General features: G+C 39.0%; 1 protein-coding gene across 4 annotated transcripts in view; it reads left to right on the top strand.

The window, feature by feature from the left end:
* The window catches only part of TMEM108 (transmembrane protein 108), a 163,730-nt gene that overhangs the window by 4,899 nt on the left and 135,922 nt on the right, over positions 1-22,909 (top strand). For 3 of the 4 annotated variants that reach the window (XM_017838035.1, XM_017838032.1, XM_017838033.1), the window contains exon 2: positions 3,775-3,904. The gene's annotated coding sequence lies outside the window, so the exon portion shown is untranslated. Of the gene's footprint in view, positions 1-39; positions 59-3,774; positions 3,905-22,909 lie in introns of those variants that run through there. The other variant, XM_017838034.1, reaches the window with a different exon arrangement.

The following is a 22,909-nucleotide window of genomic DNA, read 5'->3' as shown; positions in this document are numbered from 1 at the left end:
CAAGAAGCCTTCTGTGGTCGCTTAAAGGATCACCTGACATTCCTATTGTAATCCAGTGGTAATTCTCTAGAACAGATGATGCAGAACTACATTTAGAAGTCATTTATGATGGTCCTAAAATGAGATAAGATTAATTCCAGCGTTCCATAACACACGTATGCGTGTACATTTGAGAATATAACTCCTTATGTTTGGAAATCACACAGGTGTATTGGGAATCTTTCATAGTTGAGAAGTGGCTGCAGCTATATCCTTATCATTGGTCCATCTCCACATCCGCTGTAAATAGGTCACTCAAAGTCAATGGAGCAGTACCTGTCTGCCCGCTGTACTTTTGTTTTCTCTACATAAAATACAGTTTTCCTTTTGAAAGACTTCAGAGCTATGATCCATGCTAAGATGTTAAAACAATGGTTTATAGCATATTGTGCAACTTCAGATTACAGAGGTAGAGGTAGAATACTCTCTGTATACAAGCACACACTGAAAAACTAAGATAAGCTTTTCACATGGTAAGATTTTAGAAGGTAGAGCTAAGTGGAGCTGAAAGCAATGCAACCACTTTTAAATATTGATAATGCTCCTTTGCTCGGTTTTAGCATTTTATACCAATGTAGATTAACAGTGTAACTGATCAGGACAGTAACTAATCATGATGTTATCTCTCAAACAACTCCCCTTGCTTCAGTTTCTGAGTAAATAGTTAAAGGTGTATCATGTAATCAAACACTTGAAGACACTCAAGCAGTTTGGTTAGTTAATCTGTACTTTTTGTAGTTCATATAATGTCTGTCATTATGTGGGAAAACACTGTGAGATAATGAGAATATTATATACAAAGGAATAGAACTAGTATACATCCAAAGTGTGAATACAAACTAGTATTGTAGCATTCTATTTATAGTGGTGGATTCAAGGGGATCTCCATTTCTGTTTCTATCAGCATTTGAGCAGAGACTCTGCATCATGAAGGTAATTAATCTCAGTAATCAACCAGGAAAAAAACCCCCAGTTTTAGATGTCTTTTCACTCTTCATCTTGCTTACTGCTGTTGGCTAATTCCTCTTTGTTATTTGATGTAGACTGCCTTGTATCTATCCCTGCAGTCACATAAATTACATGAGTGCATACAGAGAGTCCCAATTCCATAGGAATTTTACACATGACAACCAATTTTTCCACTTAACCGTAATCAGGTCTTCAGTAGTATTGTGGGAGTGGTATGCCATCAGAGTTCTCTTTACCTGCTTCCAGGCACATGTCAAAGCCTATGTCCCTTTTTATAACCTGCTGCCTCTTCCTGCCAAGTTGAGAGGCCCCGGTCCATGTTTCAGTGAAGTTCCTCTTTGACCCACCATTCAAAGGGCAGCAGCCACTCACCTCTGTCTGAACCTTGCTTGCTTAAGGTCTCCATGGTGCTACAGAGAAAAGGAGATTGATCCCCTTCTCACTGAGCTGGTTGGCTGTGTAGTGCCAAAAAACTTGCTGGCTGCCACTCCTGACCTACAGGCTCTGGTCATCCAACAGGTCTGAGATGGCAGGAGAGTTCAGTCTTTTAAGACCAGATTTACTTATGCGAGGATATTTGACTTATGTTGGATTTTGATTCTGCAGAGTGATACAGCATCATGCCAAAATCACAACCCAAGCATGGTATTGCAATTGTAATATACAGTGTTATTGCCATGCAAAATACTTCCCTGTGCCAGTCTCTGCATGCTCCACTGTCCGGAAGGAGGAGAGTTCGTCCTAATTAGAGAGGTCCAAAACCATGGATTGAATAAAAATATAGCCTGGAAATGTTCAGATAACCTGCATAGTGTGGCATTGTCAATATTGTTTCCTAGCAGTTTGTGTTGTGGTGCTTAATTTGGAAGAGTGTATGTTGTATTTTTTCCCATGTTAAACCATGACTCTCATTTTATCCAGTACTTCTGAATGACAAATCTTTTACTTCGCATAAATCAAGTCCTGACACTTGTTGGAAGTAAAAGAGGAGCCTGCATAATGTTGGTTTTTATTTGGAGATTGAGTCAAGGACTGCAGGTTAATTGTGCGTGACCTTTCACATCTGAGATATGTCTGCATGGAGGAGGAGGCACAGGTCCCTTGAAACGCCTCCCAGGATCAAGGCTTTTCCTAGCTCCATGGGGAGTTTGAGGTTTAAATAGCAATTAAATCAGATGTAGCCAGTGCGCCATCAGTGTGTGACCTGCCAGCTCTGCCGTGCGGTGTCTTTGTGTCCATCCTTCATGGCAGGGATTTACACCAGGATGTAAGCCTACAAGTGGTTAATGTAGTGTAAAGTGTTATCACTGTTGATTTTCAGGCATTCCAGCTGAAGCAAGTTAATTTTCAATTTTCCATAGTAAAAAAAAGAGAGGCAGGGAGCAGCCTACATAAGATGCTTATGCCACAAACTGCATATACACAAGGCTATATTAACCTTTGAAATACTTGTAAACAATTTCTGTGGAGAGCAGGGGCAACTTTTAAGCAGCAGGAGCCCAAATGTGGAAAGCAGCATATGTGCATCCCATTTGCTGTGCCATGGTGCTGGAGCCAGTGCTGTCGGGTGAAATCTCATAATGAAGCAGTTGTTTGAGCAGTTGAGTTCAGCTCAGCAAAGCAGCTCTTGAACTAATGTGGACTGCCTGTCTGCCAGTAAACAGATAATTACACACCATTGTTTAATGGAACTTTCATGAAAACTGAAATATGTTTTTGTAAAATCCACCATGAAAATGTGTTCTGCTTGTGGACCCTGCATATAGAGTTCAGGGTATTGGGGGTGGGGAGGGGTATCTGTCACGTACAGAGGTAATGCTCTATCTGCTGTACAATCTGCAGTGGGGAGTCAAACATACCCTGAGATTAGCTCAGTTGGTTAGAGCATCATGCTAATAATACCAAGGTCGTGGATTTGATCCCTGGATGTCTGTTCACTTAAGAGTTGGACTCGACCCTAGTGGGTCCCTTCCAACTCAGAATATTCTGTGATATATAAGTGACTCCCTCATAGCTTCCACAGAGGAAGCTATGCTTTTGCTTAAGCAGAGGACCTGTTGTTTGGTTTTCAGAGGTCCTTTTGATTTTGATGACCAAATTTAGATACCTGGAAGGCACTGCAGCTATAGATACACTTGAGGAATCTCACTGTGCTTCCCGGAATAGTTCTAAAAAAATAAGAATTTCTCTGACTGACTTTTCTTACTGTCCCACTAATTTACTCTGGTCCTGAAAACCTTTGAACAGTGGCCAAAGTCACTTTTTTGGAAGGCTTTTTCTTTTATGTTACCTTAATTGCTGAACATAAATCTTGGCCACTCTGTTAACCTCCAGTTTCTCAGATTTGTAGCATTCCTATTCCTGAAGTAGTATTTAAATTTAGCTTAGTCTCTTGCCACAAGAATCAACCTTTAACAGATAAATTGACAAAGAAGTTGTCAATTAAGAGATGCAAGTTATGCCATGCTTTTTTGTTAAGTGTTTGAATTTCACGAAATAGGAGCATGTTGTCAAATATATAAGATATACACACATGGAATGTGATAGTCTGAAAAGTCTACAAAGAGATTCTAAAGAGTCTTCTACTTATACTCCCAAAAATCAATAATCTGCAGAAACAATGTGGTCTGTAGTCCATTACACTGAAAGCTCTGGAGAACAATAGGAGCCACATGGAACAGAGCCATATGTATTTAAATTGAATGCCTTATAAAATTAGGTGAATAAATGTCTTGGAATAACACACACACTTTTGTAAATATACAGGTTGCACCACCTGGCACATTAAAAATAAGAAAACAAGAAGCTGGAAGAGTTGCTATTACCAGGAAGATCCGAACCAATGGACTGTATGGATATAGATATGTTTGAAGGCATCTGCTCTTCCCGTTACAAGGTAAGGCACAAAAGGATTTCTCTGCTGGTTTGCTTCTCTTCAGTGCAGTGCAGCTCTCTTTTGTGGCACTGCCCAAGTTGGTGATGGAGGTGTTCTCCAAAGCTTGTTCAGTCTAACTGTGGCCAGTTATTAATAACAGTGTATAAATGGATGATATGCACACCTCAAAAGGCGTCAAATTCCAAAAGCAAATGATAAATGTGGATCCTCGGAGCCTGTAAAATTCAAAATTTTGTTACGTGAAGTATCTGTTTAGATAGCTCTACAGGTTGTCTATTTTTAGTATGTGCTAATAGAAGACCTTCCAACTCACCTAAGATGTCCATTTTTTTTTAATATGCTTGTTAATTGCTGTACATTGAAGTAGACTTGAAACCTGTTCTTAATGTGACAGCTAGTCACGAGAAAAAGCCTCTAAACTGGATATCAGAAAATATCTCTAACTGGAGATGCAAGCTATGCCATTTTCTTTGTACAGTTTTAGTGTTCTTTCACTTTCAGGATTGTTATATGGTTTGTTTACAAAATGTGCTGCATTTTCCTTTTTTTTCTGTCAATAAAAATAATTACTTTTTGGTTTAAGCTGTAAGATGGTGGAGATCTTAATACGTTTTCTGGGCATCTTTTACCTGATGGCTGGATATACTGTCACTTGTTCTGAATGTTTCTTTTACTGAGTGTTTTCAGGGAAGGTACAAAACAGATTTTCAAGAAGTTACTTGAAACTGTAGAAATACTTGAGAAATACATGAACTGGTTTTAAAGTAAAATTTCTCATTTTCAAGATGATGTAGTTCTACATGGCTGGGGAATGGCTATGTGGGACTTCTTTGTATTTTAATAATTCTGATCAACACAAGTTTGCTACAGAGCAAATGCAAACCCATACCAGCTCTATGTTACCCAGAGGCTCAAATCAGGCAGCTGTACAGTTGCAAAAAGAGGCTGTTACAACTGGAACTTAACTGGTGTCTGCTTTAACCCAGAGAGGCTAAAGAGAGGACTTCCAGCAGAAGTCAGCATGACACTTCATTCCTCCATTTTCACCAGTCAGTGAAAATGATAAGGAAACAATCTTGTACAAGTGCACTACCGTTGCTTCTATTCTGAATGGAAATGCTGACCACCAGTGTTATCAGTCTGCCATTTTCACAAGCATGAGGCAACCACTCTTATTCTTCTTTTGTGGAAGAAATAAAATGAAGAGATCCTAAGCTGGGGAATGTAACAGACTATGGCACTGCATCCTGCAGAAATAGAAAGGGCTCCCTGGTATGCTGAAATAGCAGGAATGAAATGTGTGAAGTATTCAGAAAATACAAAGATAAGCAATAGCAAATACAACTTACAAGGAAAAACACGTTCAAACCCTTGAGTACTTGGAACATTCCAGTAATTTTCCATAATTGTTGTTATGAAGGAATGTACATAGAATCTGTATTGCCACCAGTTATGGCCAGCTTCCACAAGTGTAAGTACCTGCCTGGTCTGTGCTTTCTTGTTTGAACATCTTTATGAAAGGTGTTTGCTGGGGGGAGGGGAATGCCAGCTTTGGTTCTGCATATGTGAGATCACAATACCTTTTCCTGTTGCCACCTTGCCTGCTTTAATCACATCCTTCTCTGAATTGGAGCTTCTGAGTTTGTGCTTCTTGGCCCGGCAGGGAGCCCAGCCTTGGACAAGGGCCTCTGGCTGTTGCGTGGCAAGTAATCCTTCCAAATAGGATTTGCATTCTTGCAGCAGCCATTCTGGGGATAGAGAATGAATACATGGAGGCAAATTCTGCTTACACAGACATAGCTCAAGCCCAGCCATTCAGAACACAAGTTGATGACAGACAGAGTTGCACAAAAATTGAGTACTTTCTGAAAAGAACTGGTACTAGTGGCTAAGAAAAATGTTCAGGGTCACAGTGTTCTGCAGTGTCTTAGTTAACTGGATTTATAGGCACTGCTTCACAGCAGAAATGTTGTTAGAGCCCCAGAGTTGCTTTGTTAGTTTTCATTTGCCAAAGGCTGTTGTCCCTGTGGAGTTGCTGTGTGGAAATGTGAGCTTGCAACCCAGCTACTTCTGTGTATGGTCTTGGTCTTCATTTAAAACTTCATTGCTCTTTCAGTGCTGTGCTGTCTCTGCTTTAAAGCACCTGAGATGGTCTACTATAGTGGCTCTTGTATTTGGGATGGTAGCCTGAGACTGCAGGGTAGCATAAATAACTGGAGGTAATAGTGGCTTAAATCAAAGCCAGACTCTGAATCCCTGAGCTTTTATATTGCGTTTTATTTACGGGTATGATTCTTGATAGCCTTCTGGGTGTGTTTACCTTTTTTTGGCTGAGAAATGATTGAAACACCAAACAAAGCTTAGGAAGTGAAGGAACAAGCTACCTTCTGGTTTATACCCAACACAGTTATTCTGATATTAACAGAAGCTATGTGAGTTTCAGTTAATATTTTTCAGCAATCTGAGTTTTAAATGAAAGCCTTAAGAAGAAGTGCCTGAAGACCTCTGGGAAATCATGGATTAGAAAAGTTCAAAACTGAATAAAAATTTCCTTCAACTTATCCAAATGTTTTGTAGCTCATGTTTAGTTGTATGTGGGGGTTTTGTTGTTGTTTTTTTTTTTCTTGCTTTCACTGCAGAACATAGGGATGTGGTTTTTTCCTGTATTGAAGCACTGGTAATTTATAATTGAAACATTTATTTTCAAGCTGAAATCAAAATGAGTTGATTTTGCTAGAAGTTCACAGTTCAGTGGAAGATTTCCTTATAGTTAAATAAATAAATTTATTTTGCTTATGACTTAGTCCTGTCTTTCTCATATCCGGTGCATTGAATTTTATGTTCCTATTACTCACTTTTCTAGTAGTGCTAAGGGACCCCAGGCCTTGATGAGGCCTCAGTTGTGCTACGTACTGTGCTGGGTCCCCACATAAATTGCAAATGCATCCTTCTGCAAAGAACATATGATCAAAGAGGCAAAAAAGATTAGATGGGTATGACCCAGTAGCACAGGGACAGTGAGACATTTTTCATCAGCATGGGTAAGCAGTGGCTTCAAGAACCTGCAGGCAGCCATTTACATACACAACTCTATAGCCCTGAGGTGACTGTGTGCTAAGGTGGTGGAGAATCAAAGCGTTTCATCCATGCAAGTGGGGAAGGATCTGGAGAATTGCCCATCCCATCACTATAGTACTGCTTCTACACTGTTTTGATTTGAATAAGAGCAGTTTGATTTAAATCCACTTGGAAGTGGGAGCAGCTTCTTGGCAGTGGGGGGAAGCCTTTTCCTTTTGGAAGTGAATGTGACATACAGCTCGCCTGTCCTACTGTGTAATTTGTCCTGACATTTGCTGGCACAGTAAATTCTTACTAACTGCAGTGACACTTGCCCTGTGTGACATAATTCGGAAGACTTTTTTATAATACTTCCACTTGAACTGAAAGCAGCCAAACTGTCTTTTCTAATTTCAGCTCTCTTGATCCCTTGTCCCCGATGATAAGTTCTGCTTTGCAGTGTTTCCCAGCAGTGCCTGAAGTAAAAAGATGAGATAGCAGCTACCAATCCAAGGTTTTTCCCCTGTCACTACTCAAGAGCATGCTAGTAGTCATTGATCCTTTATGAGCTAAATCCTGAAGGAGTTAGCTTCAGAAGTTAGCCCTCCTAAAGCAGACGTTAAGATATAGAAGTAACAACAGAGCCACCTAGTAATAAGATGTTTGTTCTTGCCTCTATTTATTACTACTAACATTGGATGCTAGTCACAGAAGATTATATTCAAAACCCATCAAAAGGAAAAGGTTATGAAGCAAGATCAGAGTCTAAACAATCAAAAATAATGCATTTCTTCTAGTTTTGATGTGGGAATTATTACAACTTTATTTTTAATTTGTTTCTGCAAGGAGAGTATTCAGTATTCATCAGTAAAGAATACCTAAACACTTGTTGCTACTTAGTCATCTATTCAAGCAGCATGTGAGATGTGGCAATTATTTTTTGATGACTAGATGAAAAATACAGTTGTTTTGATAACATTTCATTCACGTTGATGCCACTGAATGTGCATAATTCACTCCACTTGATGATTTGGCCCTGACAAATTTGATTACTAACAGAAAACAATAACATATCTTTTGGGGTGGTAGGAGACTACCATGTATAGTGGGGGTGAAAATTTCTGTGGGTGCAGTTAAATGCTGTCAAGTGTGGTGGGGAATTCACCAGTAAGTGGAGGAAGTTTGGGAGTATGACCTCTTATTCAATATCTGGTATGAAAGTAAATTGGTATACTGTGTAAAATTAGAGTGGGAAATCTGATAAAAGGATAAACTTGCTATGAGACTCATCTAAGAGGGTCCATCAGTACTGGCAAAAAGAAAGAAGCAGGAACCTGGTCATACAGGATGTGTAGTGCTTCCTCTGGTTTCTCATCAAACATAGAAATGAAAACTGGGATACTTTTAGTTGTCTACTTGTTTAGCCTCAGGGTCCTCACAACCCATAAGGAACCTTAGTTTTGAGGACAACCTCCTGTCAGCTATGTGGGGTGGGGAAATGCCCTTATCCCACCGCCTCCCCCCTCCCCCCCATACAGATGGCCACTGAGATTAGCCCAGGATCACGCAAAGCAGAGATCTAAATTCCTCTTCTAAAACTAAGCACCAGACCTGGCTATTCACTCAATGCTCTTACATCCGTGGGCTGATCTTTCTGCAGAATGAGTGGGCCTATCCTCAGTTAGATTAAGGATCAGTCTGTTAAATTTCAGCTGTGCATTTCTAGGTCATATTTAAAGTGAGTAAAAAGGTCACACTTCAGTTCAACTATTTGCTCTTCAGGAAGAGGACCAAAAATAGTAAATGGAACACAGAGAACTACAGAAATTCAAGGGAGACTCAGTTTTGGAATTCAGCTTCCTGCAAGAAGGAGGCCAAACTGAACTTTTAAACTAATCTGTCTGCAAAGGTGAGGTTGCAGCTGAGACAGCATCATCTTGTTGTGCTAAAGAGGTCCCTGTAAATGAAGATCCTCATACAGGAAGTTAAGTCAGTACAGAAAATGTATACAATATGACTGGTGTACTTGTTTTTGTATCTGTGGTGTTAATTACATGTTAAATTACTAAAAGTGAATTTTTAAAGCTCTATTGGTGATATAACCTTTCTTTTTTGTTTCTGGTTTTGTTGGGGTCTTTTTGGTTTTTTTTTGTTTTTTTTTTTCTACTTACATGCATGTGCTAATTGCTTAGATTTAGTTAGTTGTAAAACTGCTTAAGAGCCAGCCTTTGTAAAAGCAAATGCAAAGTAACATTCTTTTAAAAAAACTGTCAGTCGGCATTTAGCACCCCAAGAGCAGTGCTAAGAAGTCAAAGGAGTGCCTGCAAGTAGGAAGGCAGAAGCACATCAAGCGAAGTTTCACAAGTGAAAGCCAGCATCCTCTTTTGCACATACTGGGGATGTTTAAAGCTGTGGAGATCTAGCGGACTACTGAGTTGTTGAATCTAAGTGCTTAGAAAGTGGGGAAAGATTTTGACTTTTAAATGTTCTGTAGAAGCCTATTTTCATGCGTTTCAGTGTAGGATTCAAACTTATTGTTGGCTTCTTTCTGAATGTGTATAGGTGTGGGAAACTGATACATATGATAGACTATAGGTCTAGTCAGAGGGAGGAACGGTTGTGTTTTTTTCTAGAAAGTGAGACAAGATCTGAGCATGGCCTTACCCACAGGATCTGGTTGGGGTTTTTTTGCATGCCTTTAACTAATTTCCTAATTCATCCACCTTAAATCTTTCCTTTGGTTAAATGGAGTAGTAGTTTCTTTTGACTTTGGGAATGAAATGCGGGAGGGAGGGAATATATGTGCAGTTGCTGAAGATCCAGATTGTTAAAAATGCAGACTACTGCTACTATATGACTTTGGTCTAGTTTGAACAACATAATCAGCAGGCAGCATTGTCTAAGCATCCTAGTGAACTGCCAAACAAGTATTTAATATACTAAATCCTCTTTTGTGTTGTCTTTTGTATGCATCAGTGTCATAACTCTTGTTCTCTTTTATAGCTATTCAGAGAAAAGATTGGTGCTTTTCTGAAAGCTGTATTCTTTGTCCTAGTTCTTTTTCTGAATACTCTGAAGAATAGTACTTCTTGCTCATTTAGCTGCATCTTCTGCTGGCTTTCCTTGCTCAGCTTAGTCAAATCTTGGAGGTAGGATATATTGTCTGTAAACTTTAGGTAGTTCAGCAGTTCTGCCTTTTATGCTGTATCTTTTTTTTCCCACACAATTCTCCAGAAGAACTTTCAAAGCTAAGAATGACTTCAGAGTCACCTTGATCTATTCTTCTTTCTGATTTGGTCTGTTAGCTGCTCTTGTGATAAAGATAACTGTTCACCAAAAATGGTGAAATGTAAAATCTTATTCTCAGAGTTTTTCTTTAAATTGAAGGGTGTTTTACCTATCACAATAGATATTTTAATTTGCAATTGTTGCTTTCCCTTTTGAGATGCCTTCTTCGTGTCTTTGAGAAGAATCTCTCAACATGATGTTGTCTTAGGTAGACATTGTTTACTTTATTTCCCGACTCTACCATACAACCTAATAGCTTTCAGAATGGAAGTTGTCAGGTACCAAGTGGCAGGAACCCTCACACTATTATTCTGCACTTTCTTTGGCAATTTAATAATACTGTATTCTTCAGTTTTCTGTTTCTTAGTAGTAATTGACATCTTTCTTCATCTTTCATGAAGGTAGGACCTTGATATTCCCCTTTTGGAGAGTGTGACATCTTCCACTCTTCCCCTTAGGCTCTTGAAATTATTCCTTCATCTTACTGCACCTTTCCAGGTTAATTTTAGTTGTCTGCTTACGGGTGATCAGTCTTGTTTTATCCAGCTTTACACTAAGTGGGATCTTCTTTGTGTTTCCCTCCTGGGACTGTCTCATCCTTGAACTTTTGCTCTGTGGAAAAGTAGAAATATTCTGCTTCTCAGCCACACAAAAAAATCAAACACATTTTCATGCTAGTAGGTAGCTTTTGTTTGTCTTATCTAATTTCATATCAAATAGATTTACATGGTGTCTCAACCTGCAAGGAAATCATGCTAGCATGCCTATAATCTTGTGCTAAACTTATCAGGCATCATCCCTCTCTCTTGCAGCATCAATTATGTGTATATATATGAAAATCATGCTTTGTGCTCTTCACACAATCGTGTATAACTTTCCAATGAATTTCCATTGGGTATCTCCTAAGAGTTTCCAGTCTTGTTCCATGCAGATTCTTTGCTAATTTAAAGTGTCTGCTCCCATGATTCAAGTTGAAGGACACCTGACTTTCGGACTTGGAGGACTGAAGGAAATTCAGAACTTGTTAAAGAAATTTTGGCAAGAAATAGAGGTGGTAATTTTCAATAACTCATACAATAGGTTAAGAAATCCTAAGGCCTGATTTCTCTCTGATATGTGACACCACATATTTTAAAGTAACCTCAGAAATAAAAGACCAAAATAGAGGAGTGATATGCTGCACATTTGGTAGATCAGAGCAAAGCAGTCCTAATGAAATCGCCCTTCTTTCTCTCTTCACATAAGCAGCTGCTGAGAAAGAAGTGTTGTGATTTTCTCTTGCACAAGTAGAAAAAGCACAGGAAGGTGATGTGATGAAACCTGTAAGGGACATGCTCCTTAAAAAATTCTCTAGCGTATGAAGACTCTCTATGCTGATCAGAAAAACTGTCCAGGTATAGAAGAAGCCATTATGCCTATTTTCCTGAAGATCTTTCCCCTCAAAACTGCAAAAAATAAGGTGTGCCTCTCTTTCAGTGGAGCAAAGAGAAATGTGGGAAAATGTGTTTTAAACAAATATAATTTGTATATAAATTCATGTTTGTATCAAAGATCCATTGTAATTCCTCATAGTGAAAGTAATAACTGCAGATGAGGAGAATGGTTCTGCTACTTCTGTCAAGGTTCCTGTGTGGCAAACTAGTAAATGAACAAATTTAAAAAGCTTTTAGAATCTTAAAAAACCCAAACACAGATTGTTTCTCAATGTAATTATTGGAAGGGCTAGACAGCTAGGCTTTACTGATTTAAGGCTACTATTAGAACCTATCCCCATATATATAAAATACAAAAATCTTAGACAAAATGGTGTATTTAACATGGAATGTGTGGTGTTGCAGCCCAGAGATATGTTTGGGAAATGTTTTGAGATTTGTAGATGAAAATTGTTATATAGGAAATATGCAAACTATTAGAATTTGAAAGGGGTAAAGGTTTATATCTACGATTAAATAATTGGCTACTTCCCAAAATATGTGTTTAGTTTTCAAGAACCATAGTGTAAAGAGTTAGAATTAGGTTTGGATACTAGGCTGCCAGCAGTGACTTTGTCTTACATTTTAGGTATCTGCAACTAATAGTACAAAACCAGTCTAGCACTCAGTCTGATAGCACAGCCGTTGAGGGTTGGTGCCGAGGCAGGAGCTTGGGAGAGAGAGTTGGGGAAGGTGTTGAGGGGGTGGGAAGATTTTCACGCTCTGCACTAGTAACATAAGCTCTGTGTTAAATCTAATATCCTGAAATCTGACATGGATAGCTATCCTCAGGGGATATTCATAGGCTAGTTGTAAGTTTTTATGTGAGGAGAGAATTCACTGAAACATTGCAGGATGGTAGCTGTGAAAATTTTTCCATAGACTTTTTTCAATGCTTTTTATCTCCAGTTTAACCTCATGTTGTGCTGAATGACCTTCATTTTCCCTGTCTCATATGAAATACATTAGTTGGTTGTGACAAATACTCAGATCTATTGCAACAATGGGATCATTCGCTGTTTTTCTTCAAAATTCCGCTATTAGTTCTCTGCAGCTGTGGCATGCTACCTTGAGGTGATGTAGTGACCTAGTCTCAGGCTTTCAAATTGTTTTGTGTGCATTAATTAAACTTCACGATACCCTTCTGAGGCACTATCTGACTTGTGTTAGGCAGTGCTCTGTGAGTAGTTAGACTGTAATTAGTACAGCTGTTTATGAGTGGAAGTATGGTGTTGGGTAAAATCATGGAAGTTAGCCCTGTCAGATGTCATATATCCTCCTCCCAAGTTCTTAATACTATGATAACAGGAATGCCAAAAGTAGAAATCATGGGTCTCAGCTCCTGGGAGAGTGATTTCATCGCTGGGTAGGGTTTCCTTCCTTAGGACCTTCTGTGTATTTGCCTTAACCCACCTTCTTTCTACCTGAGTTGCAGAGAAGCAGTCTGGCACTAAATCAAATTTTAAGTGAAGGGTAGTTCCAATTATACATCTCTTCCATAGGGCATTGGCACTGTCTTTCTTCTTAAGTTAGATATACAAGGAATCAGACTGAACTACTTGCTGTGTAATTGACAGTGCATGAAAATTGACAACATTCACCTTTTTTGAATAGAATGCCCTTACTGATGTGCAAGGCAATTTAGTTCTGTTGGTTTAGTTTGCTGAAAAGCAACCAAAACATAACCACCATTTTTTGTTTCTCTCATATCCCTGTGTCACAACCCCCAATTTTTTTTGTGTTAAAAGCTAAGATTGTCATTCTTTAGAGAGGCTCCACTTTAATATTATTTGTATTATCATGTGAAGTATAATAGAGGGGGGGTTATATTGTATAATAATTTTTGCATTATAACTGCTGCAAAACTTGCAAAATGTGATCACCAAAGGACTGCTAAAGCTGATTTCTTATCGCTGGAGCTTACCATCTGTAGCTGACAGCTGGATATACATGTAACTTGATAAAGGTCAGAAGTAATCCACTGCTTCGCATTCTGGCACTGCAGACCCTTTCTAAATACAGTAACTAGCTGCAGAGGTAGGTTCTGTTCAGATCTCCATCATACAGTGTGATGAGAAAAGTAGCTAATGAAAGCTTAGTTTTTTTTGTTTTGAGAGGGCTTGCCTTCTGATTTGCTGCAACATCGCCATCATCCAAAGTAACATGCTGATTACTCCAAAATAACACACTGACCACAAATATTGTTCAGTAACAGAAAAATTAGCTGTGTGGGTAGGGGCAAGAACTGTCACAGAGATACAGGATCTATGCATGTTTGTTCATTGGTTTTTGGGACCTGTCCTATAGCTGAATTTATTTGCCCTGTTTGCTTCTGTATTTTGAAGCGTGGTTTATTTATTTTTAAGTTGCCATTTGTTTGGGGCTTTGTTTGTGTTTTTTTGTTTGTGGTTTTTGTTTGTTTGTTTGTTTTGGGATTTTTTGTCTTTGACTGGTGTTGGAGGTATCACCTCAAGGGAATCTGCAGGGGCATTTTCTCCTATTTATGCAGCATTTTCTACTGGAAGGATAATCTGGTCACTACTTAGTATGAGGCAATCTTCAGTAATTTGTTTCTCTGTCTTGGCTGCAGAAAACAGACTACATCATATATATTTTTGAAAAAGCATGAGAGATCTGTAAGTGAAATTAAAAGTAAACTTTCTATTGACTTAATGGTTGAAATTGTGTTCGGTGTTTTTGTGCAGTTGTTTTCAATGATTTGGACAGGACTGATCACTGGAGAATGACAAAGATTTAATAGAAAGAAAATAGGGTTAATTAGAAACTGTGGGGTCTTGCAGTGACCTTGGAGATCACTGAAGTAGGCATGACTTGTTGGACATGATACTGGTTTCTTGTCTCCAAAACAGTGGTAACCCAAAGTATGGATAAGGTTGTTGTAAAATGCACTTATCCAGAAGGTGTCATTCATCAAGATAAAGCAGCTTTTTTTTGGTTTTGTTTTGGAACTATTTGAATAAACATGAATCAGATAATTCCTCTACTATTTACTCATGAGTTAATGAGAGATTCTGGTCCTGTGCTATTAATGATCATATTTTTACTTGCAATGTTTTTGTACAGTGTCTTTAGTTGGAATGCTTCTCTCAGAGGTTATATTATTTTTATTTTGCCCGAAGTCAGAATTTCTTCTGTTGTTTTTGCAGTACAACAAAATTGTTATGCTACCATATTTTTATAGTCTTCTGAAAAACTTTGTCCTTTGATTTCAGCATCACTTCTGTGTATTTAAAAGGCTGATGCAATATAGTCTCTTTCAGATCAGAAAAATCAGTTAACACTCCAGCATGTTCAGGATGAATGACAAGTACTAGTTTGTCCTCTCCACAGCTTTTATGTCTACTCCTTTGCCTTCATTGGAAGGAAAAATTCGACTATTAATATTTTTCTTCTCCTTTATTCAGTGAAGATACAATTCAAAATGTGATAGCTAACTGCAGAGTGCCATAGACATGTGATAAGATAATAAATTACCTTAAAAACCAGACAACTTTCTGTTACTTATTCTTGATTCAGGACCATGTAATTTCACAGCTATGTACTTAAGCCAGTGTCCTTTCAGATACTCTCTCACATTTATTATAGTAGGTCAGTTTTGGCCAGTTCACTATTTGGTATGAACAGAAGTACGAGAATCAGGTTTCAAAATAACTTATCTGTTCTGATCTGTGCAATGAAATACCAGTAGTTTCAGAGCTTTTTTTTTAATTAATATTTACAGTGTATTTATACTGTCTTTCAAGTCATATAATTCAACAGCAGACGATGAAAAAGAGGATAGATAACTTGACTCATTGCCATGCCAAAGCAGGATTGTTCCTGGTGTCATATTTTCCATTGCATTGCCTATTACCCTTTTTGGTAACTTCAAGGACAGATTGCCCATAATTTCTTCCTTCTCTCTTGGTAAGGTTCAGGTTCCTACATGAGTTTCAGTAAGAGGCTCATTCTTTATTTCAGGAAGCAGTTCATCAACGTAGAATGACATTGGCTGAGTTGATCAAGATGAACCTGTGTATTTCGTGTAATAATGGAGCAGTTTATAAACCTTAATGGCTGAGCAGTGAAATTGGAAAAGAAAGAATATGACCCCTTGACTTTTAAGGGCCAGAAAAGGTAGAGGTGTTTCTGCTTGAAGGTCAGCCGTGTAACCATGCAACTGCCTCTTGCTGCAGGAGAGCACAACCAGCCAAGTGGGTAAGTGTACACCACATGCCACTTAAACTAACAGAGCTTATAAAAGGAAAAGATGCACTTTGCTGGAAGACTTCTGCCTCAAGTCAGCACGACTTCCTATCTCAAGTTCTCACTCTTTATCCCTTTTATAGCTACACAGAGTCTTTTCAGGTGGTTTATTAAGTCATTGTTTTAAGGGCAGTAAACACTGGGCTTTGTCTTCCAACCTCCTGGGAAAATTCAGTGGTAGGTAGGTTGTCAGCCAGGAAAAATTGGGGATTCAGTCCCTTTTTAGAGAACTGGCAGTGTTCTGTAACCAGAATTACTAACCTTCTCATAATCTGGAGAGAGAGGCTGATCTGTAGTATGAGTCTTTTCCCATTTTATAATTCTTAATCTACATGAAAGAACTGGCAGTCCAGCCTACTCATATAAAGTCATCTTAACCCAAGTAAAACTTTTTATTTCTCCTCTCTTCTTTTCTGCAGTCTACCAGACTTACTCCTCAAGTAAACCTTTAATTGTATTTAAAGGATTACTTTTATAAAGTTTCCTTTACATTCTCAAAATTACTCTCGATTTCTTCCACAAATAATTTCTAACGTGTGTTTCAAGTGAGTTCTTTCTTCAAGTGGAAAGTTTTTGTACTCTCTTCTCTTATTTAATAAAGGAAAACATATTGAAGAAGTTATAAAACTTGAGTCTCTGTAGCTCTTATTGTCACTTAAACTGGCTGCCATAAGTGATGACTGAAGTATGTACAATCCAGCATTTATCTTGCTTGATTAGCAGATCCATCCTGAATTTTGTTCTTCCTGACCCTATAGAAGTGAAGCTGCTTGCCCATCCTTTTCAATTCTGGCAACCTAATTACCTCAGTAGGATTAAAAACAAACAAACTAAAAAAAAGGCAAATGGTTTATCCTTGGTTTTGAAACCAGATGCTAGATATTCAGTCCCATTTGTTGTCATCATTAAGGATTGTGCTGACAAAAGCACTTTATTCATGAAAAAAGAAGATGAAGGGGAAAGGGGAAGGCAAAATAAATAGGACTGAGGGATGTGCATGTGGCTTGGTAGACTTAGCAAGTGGAGAGGGTGGGGTCAGAGTTCCCAACTTCACAGCTGATTGACTGATTTTCTTGGTTTAACTGATTTGCTCTGTGACTCAAAGTACCTTTGCTCTTCAGTATGCCCATCCATAAGAAGGTTATGTTACCTGATTTAAAAAGGGTTCTGCAGATTATTTGTAAAATGCTTTGGGAAACTTGAATGAAAAGATTTCTATGTAGATAGGTACAGATGTAGAAATAAATGTAGACATGCATCTCAGCCTAGTGCTGTTACAGAGCACAGCATTACTGCCACCATGGAAAGGATGAAATCCCCTGGGAGCTGTTAAGTAATTCCTCAAGTATTTTCATACATTTACTATATGTTACTTTGGATTGGCAACAAATGTGGGGTCATATGCAGCTTAGTACATGGAAAGAGGGAGAAGTGTGGGGAGAAATGATCATTTGTTGAGGTTTTTTAATTCCTTTTGTGCTCTTGCCCTGTCATTAGAACCAAAATCCATTCTGTCTCTCCTCCGGAGCCCTAGCTATTTACTCAGTGTTAAGCCACTGGCATTTTAAAATGAAAGAATTTCCATACCCAGGAACTACATCCTGAGGGAAAATAGAAGGCTTTTTCAAGCATGCTGTTCCTTGAAGGTAAGCACTGGGTAGATGGTTCACTGGTCAGCTTCAGGATGTCAGGTTTTAGAGGATTATAGCAGCTCTTCTCTGAACACTTGCTTCTCCTATGGCTCATCAGTTCCATTTGCAAATCACTCAATTTTTAAACTATTTAATGACTCTGGCTTAAAAACTATTAAGTGATCGGCAAAAAATAACACCAACCTGCTCTTCCACAGCACTATAGGATTCATGCCCCTTGCTTTGTGTCTTGTGTGTTTTTCCTTTAGATTCCTTTTCCTTCTCTTTCCTCACTTTCAACTGTCCCTGTGGCAGTAGTGTTCAGATGGAGTAGAAGGCAAGAAGGGAACTAATTCCCTCAAATAGTTTTTGCTACACCATTGACAGAGAAGCCTATTGGTGTGTGTCAGCAGGGAGGCTGGAAAGAGGTAACAAGGCATGAAGGGAAAGCTAAAAAGCCATGAAGATACAAGGGAGCAGTTTGTCAGAGAAAGATAAGTAATGTTGTCAAAGTAATATGCAGTAAAAGAAAGACAGCTGGGGACCTAAGGCAAAGGTAGGTAGAACTTGAAAGTGGACTGAACACCAGCCTTCCCAGATAGAGCCTTCCCTCTGCTGAATGGCCCATGGTGAGCTGCTGACTACTGGGGAAAAACCTTTGGCCTCTTCACACTGAGCTAAAAGACCCAGGTTTCTAGATCAAAAAACACTCAGAACTCTTAAGTACTTTGATTCATGTTTGTTCTTGGATATTCAGGATGGAGCCACAAGGTGTCCTATGCCATTAGTACATGAGTACAAATTGAAAGAGAAGAAATTTAGGTTAGATATTAGGAAGAAATTCTTTACTGTGAGGGTGGTGAGGCATTGGAACAGGTTGCCCAGGCAGGTTGTGAATGCCCCATCCCTGGGAGTGTTCAAGGTCAGATTGGATAAGGCCTTGAGCAACCTGGTCTAGTGGGAGGTGCCCCTGACTGTGGTAGGAGGGGATTGAGACTAGATGATCTTTAAGGTCTCTTCCAATCCCCTAATTCTCTGATTTTGTGATTAGGCCATGTGGCAAGGGAGAAGCTACAGTGTTGCAACTAGAAGGTATTCATTTTGCCTAGCCAGTGTGGCTACATCAACACTAATAAATTAAAGTGGCTAGCATGCTGAGAGTCACCCTCAGGCCCTGAGCACAGCTAGCTACATGCAGCTCATCCCTATAAAATGAAAATTTTTTTAGTATGTAAACTACTTGCTTGGGGTGGTATTTGTATGTTGCTAACTCCCAAAGTTTGTCTGGGAATTATCAAAACCAGGACAGTGACCCTTTGAATAATTTAAAGCCTTGATGATTGCACGGTAAGATATACAAGTATCCCCAGAAATGCCAAGGCAGTGGATAGAATTCAAAAAGAGTTTATTTAGAAGGCCAGAACACAAAAACCCACAGTGTGGTTTGCACACTGAGCCTTGGTGAGTGAAAGGCAAGCTCCCACCCTCTCAGAGCCTTTTTTATCCTCTCTGTTTCTCCCCCGCCTTCCCAAGGCCTCAGTCTATGCCTTTTAGGGCTATATCTCTCTTCTCAGGTACCAGAGAGCGAGGCTGAGCACTTCCCTTCTATGCGCAGGGCTGGGGAGAGGGGAAGACATTGAAACTGCCTTTGAGAAAGAGTAACCATTTAGGCAGAAAGCCTTCCTAGTGAAACCCGAGTTCTAACTTTCCGTTACAAATTCTTCCAGAAATATAGCTATTCCTACATGATTGATATCAAGTGTTCAGGGTGCAACAGGTTGGCTTCTCTGAAGGGTATGGAAAGGGTTGGAAAGAGGACATTGCAATGATAATGAAAGGTTTAGACTTGGGCAGTGAGGATGCACAGTGAAACACATTGATCTTGACAGTTCTTGACACCCAAAGTATTTTGGTTTGACTTTACCCCACCTTCAGGAACCGAGAGAATGTTTTGAACAAATTTTGCTTCTGAATGTCTGCAGTTTGTTTGAGCATGAGGAGTCAGTTGGCAAAGTGAACAGGGACAGGTTTCAAGTTTCCCACAGAACTGCTTCAGTTTTTCACAACTCTCTGCACGAGGAAAACAAGATTATTAGGACTTTATTCCATGAAGACCAGCCATAAAACAAGGCTTAGAAGAGGCACTTTTCTGTTGACTGCACAAAGAATTGCACTTGGCAATACCATTATGTCAATGTGATCTTAATGCCTGTTTGCAGCAATGCTGAAGGCAGACTTAAACTATGGTTTATTTCTAACTAAAGTCTTACTTAGGAATGAGTAATTTTTACACGAGAATGATTTATTTATTTATTTGAAATCACGGAGACAGGCATTTCATACTGAGGTCTGCTGCCTCTGTAGTGCAACTTATTATCCCAAAAATGATCTGGGGTTGCTTCTCTCTGAATTCAAGCATCTGTGACGTTAATGTTACTGCATTTTATAATTGGTACTTGATAGTTTAAGTGGATAATCAGCTAAGACATAAATGCAGCTTACCAGGAAACAATTGAAAATTTAGGATAATAAGGCTGATTAGACACTGTGTTATGCCAGTCTCATGCTAAGATAATTCTACTGAGAGGGAGTTGTACAAATAATGCTGTGAAATACACAGTGGTCAGGGAGACCCTCTTCACATATGCTTGACTGCTTATCTTTGAGCTGACACAGTCTGAAAGGTAGTAGGCTGCTGCAAATGAGAAAGATTAAATGCACCTCAAGTCTAGGATTTTAGACATTGCTTTGCTGTGATCTTTGCTACTTCTCTCATAGAGAAGTTTGAAAACCAGTTAATAACATCTCAAAGCAGTCGTTGTTTCAAATACTTTTCTCTTGTTATCTAGGCTCTTATTTTAGATTAAAACATGAAGGGATAAGCGTCTTGCCCAGCACTACAAAAACCTAGTGGCTTTTAGCATTCATTTCGAATGCTTGTTTGCTGTTAAAGAAGGTGGTAATGCTCGCAGAGGAGGGAACTGCATGTGGGGTTTTTTGGTGGACGAGCATAAGATTGGCAGAACATAATGTTTTCAGGCTCTTAATTCAGGGCCCAAGCAATGGAAGGAACCATGTGGTCCACTTGAGTTGTTAGGTAAAGGTGCATAAATAAAGCTTTCAATTAACTTCATAACTCCAGGTGCAAGGCTTCATGGGGACCAGTTTAGTCTATGGCACAAAAGATATTGCTTGGGTATCAGAGAGAGGTGAGAAAGCCTGGTGTAAAAGACATTGTCGCTGGATATAGTTTCTCATGGTTTTATTTGTAGCACAGGAAGGAGATCACTTACTCTTTTGTCCCAAGGGCTCATTCTGGCCCTATTTCCCATGTATGGAGACAGAGAGCAAATGGAGAGAGTTCAGTGATGATAATACAAGTATTTTTTTTCCTAGTGCATGCTTCCCTCATACCAGAAAGTGATTCTACTAAGAAAACTGACCTGTCACTATCTTATGTTGTTCTGGGACTCACATAACCTGAAGCGTTTGGATCCATTTGGCAGATTCTTCTGTACTTATTAGGCTCGTGAAATCTTTGCACTCTGATGAACAGTTAATGCCCTCTCCAAAAGTGCTGGCCAGTCCTCCAAGTGCCTGTTTGGCACACCCTTGGGAACTTCGATGTCATAGGAACAGCAGCTGGAGCTGTATGTTCAGTGGCCATGTGATGGTTGGTTGAGGTGTGTTAGACATATGCTGTGTGTTCAGGGCTATTTAAAGGATTAATCTACATGAGCCATGCAGCTGAACTGAAGCTAGTGATCTTCAGTCTCTGCTCATTACTCTGCCATGCTTAAGCATGACAAACCATTCATCTTATTCCCAGTTTATTTTCCTCACAAAAATTCACTAGGGGAAAAAAAAACCCCTTTAAAAATAATATAACATCCTTCTTGACTGGTTGGAAGGGAAAGAATGAATTAATTTCCTTAGCTTGCATGTTCTAGGCTCAGTCTGGCAGAAGCCAGCTGGTCAGTCTGTCTGGCTCAGAGCTCCAAGTGAGCCACAGTACAGACTTCTCTTACCCAGGAAAGACATTGGAATGGGTGGGGAGCTTTTCTGAGATAAAGGTAGAGGGGAAAGAAAAGTACTGTTAGGAAACAGACTACCAGTGAAATTATTGCTTTTCTAAGCAATTTGGTGGAATGGCTGCTTTTTGAAGTAACATTCCCAATTTTCTTCCTTAGCTATTGATTGTACATCTGGTTATTCTTTAAACTCTTTACAACAGACTGTCTTTTCCATAATGGTACTTTTTTTTTCCTGTACAATGAAGGTCACTTCACTGTGTCCCCTCTTTTGTCCAAGTGTAGGAAGTTTCACTTTTTGTTTTCCTTTAACTTAATAGATTTACTTTGTGGTTCTTAAGCTAAGAATTATTTTTTTTATTATTTTACTTGTAGAAGTGTTGCAGAATTCCCAAAAACCATTGTCCAAAAAGAAATGGCTCCCATTTGAATTTTTGCTTTCATGCCAAAGTAATTTCTGCGAAGAAAGGGACAGGTCAGGCCTTTCTTCAGTGTTTTGTCATTGTGAACATATCTGAACTGATTTGAACAGTATCTGGTAAAATTGGCATCATCCTTAACCTGTGGAAAAATACACTTCACATGCTTGGCTTACTTCCTAAAAACAGTACAATACCATTTCTACCAAGGTTAGAAGATCCCAAAACGTGTGCTAGTAAATATCTAATTACAGCTGTGGCAGTGGATCAGCATGGCTTTGAGTCAGGAAGATTGAGATATTGATTTCTGTTCATTTTTTGGGGTACCAACTGTACATTGACCTGTCCTTCTATCAGGCTGCTATTGCTACCTGGGCTATACATTAACTTTCTAATAGACAGCTTTTTCCTTTTCCCCCGACATATTTCTCAAATGTTTGTACTATTTGTTTATGCATGTATTTATTAATTTATCATACATCCAGCAAGATGAATCTGTCTGAAGAGGAACTGAAAGCTGACTGTGATTCAGCCATGTCATCACATCAGATTTTTCCAAGGAGAAGTGGAAAATCCCACTATGACTGTCACAGCTCAGCTGTGCATCTTAAACCTTATTGCAGCTCTGAACAACTCAATTGTACAATTTAGATAATGAAGTGGATCTCAAATGTTTTTATTGCAACCAAACCAATAGACACACAATGAACATGGCCCTGCCACTGTTAACTGACATAAAACGTTAGGAAATGTCATATTTCATGGTGCAGTTAAAAACCCAACAGCCCTACCTTAGCAAGGGTGTCACATGTATATTGTAACAGTGTTTTATGATGGCCGT

The sequence above is a fragment of the Lepidothrix coronata genome, unplaced genomic scaffold, assembly GCF_001604755.1.
Source record: "Lepidothrix coronata isolate B3197 unplaced genomic scaffold, Lepidothrix_coronata-1.0 Scaffold321, whole genome shotgun sequence".
NCBI lineage: Eukaryota > Metazoa > Chordata > Aves > Passeriformes > Pipridae > Lepidothrix > Lepidothrix coronata.
The sequence above is the reverse complement of the archived record's forward strand: the minus strand, read 5'-3'. Positions and strand labels throughout refer to the sequence as shown.